Raw genomic sequence first — 1280 nt, forward strand, 5'->3', positions numbered from 1 at the left:
CCATCAATTGTTGCTATGGGCAACAATTGTTTCATAATGAAGTGTTGAAATCCTGTTTTTTTCCAGTATATTTCAGCATGAAGATCCACATATTATTAATGGCAGATACAAATTCTACTTTCATAGTAGAATACTATGTTATATATTCACAATACCATCAAAACTGTTTGTCACTATGACTGTACATTCGAAAAAATTCATCATGCACAAAATCACAGAAATTAGGGTGAATTTGGATATTGACCTTGTGACCTTGAATTTTGACCTTTTACAATGAGAAACTCAGTGTTAGACACTCATATCAATTTATTTATTACATGTAAGAACACTAGAATATACATTTTGACACACACACACCCCTAAAAAAATAAAATAAAATAAAAATAAAAATAATAAAAATAAATAAAATTGACATGTTTGCTATATTTACCCAAATAGGGCCCCCATACGCTTGGCTCAAATCCACATCGAGGTAATTACCTTTTATAAGGATGCTACACTAGTACATTTTCATTTTGGCATGCTAAACTTATATATTTTGGGATAAACAGTGATTTCATGTTTTACATTATAGTCTAGTGACCGATTTTGTCAAACTTGGTTTGAAGTCAGTTTGATAATTTGGGTCATTGGCTCCATGAAAAGCTATACTAGAGCCGTGTAACTTATGAACTCTAACCAATACATCAAAAGATAGATGCACCATACCATCCAATAAAACTTCATATCACATTGTTACTCCTTGGTCATCCACACAATAGATGGCCATCAAACAAGCAGCCACTATATGGTAATGTATGACCTTGTTGGTAGTTCTGATATGGGGAACATACAAAGAAGCTAATTATTTATTTATTTCATTAAAAATATTAGTTTCCATCAATTGTTGCTATGGGCAACAATTGTTTCATAATGAAGTGTTGAAATCCTGTTTTTTCCAGTATATTTCAGCATGAAGATCCACATATTATTAATGGCAGATACAAATTCTACTTTCATAGTAGAATACTATGTTATATATTCACAATACCATCAAAACTGTTTGTCACTATGACTGTACATTCGAAAAAATTCATCATGCACAAAATCACAGAAATTAGGGTGAATTTGGATATTGACCTTGTGACCTTGAATTTTGACCTTTTACAATGAGAAACTCAGTGTTAGACACTCATATCAATTTATTTATTACATGTAAGAACACTAGAATATACATTTTGACACACACACCCCACTAAAAAAATAAAATAAAATAAAAATAAAAATAATAAAAATAAATA

The sequence above is a fragment of the Gigantopelta aegis genome, unplaced genomic scaffold (assembly GCF_016097555.1).
Source record: "Gigantopelta aegis isolate Gae_Host unplaced genomic scaffold, Gae_host_genome ctg3612_pilon_pilon:::debris, whole genome shotgun sequence".
NCBI lineage: Eukaryota > Metazoa > Mollusca > Gastropoda > Neomphalida > Peltospiridae > Gigantopelta > Gigantopelta aegis.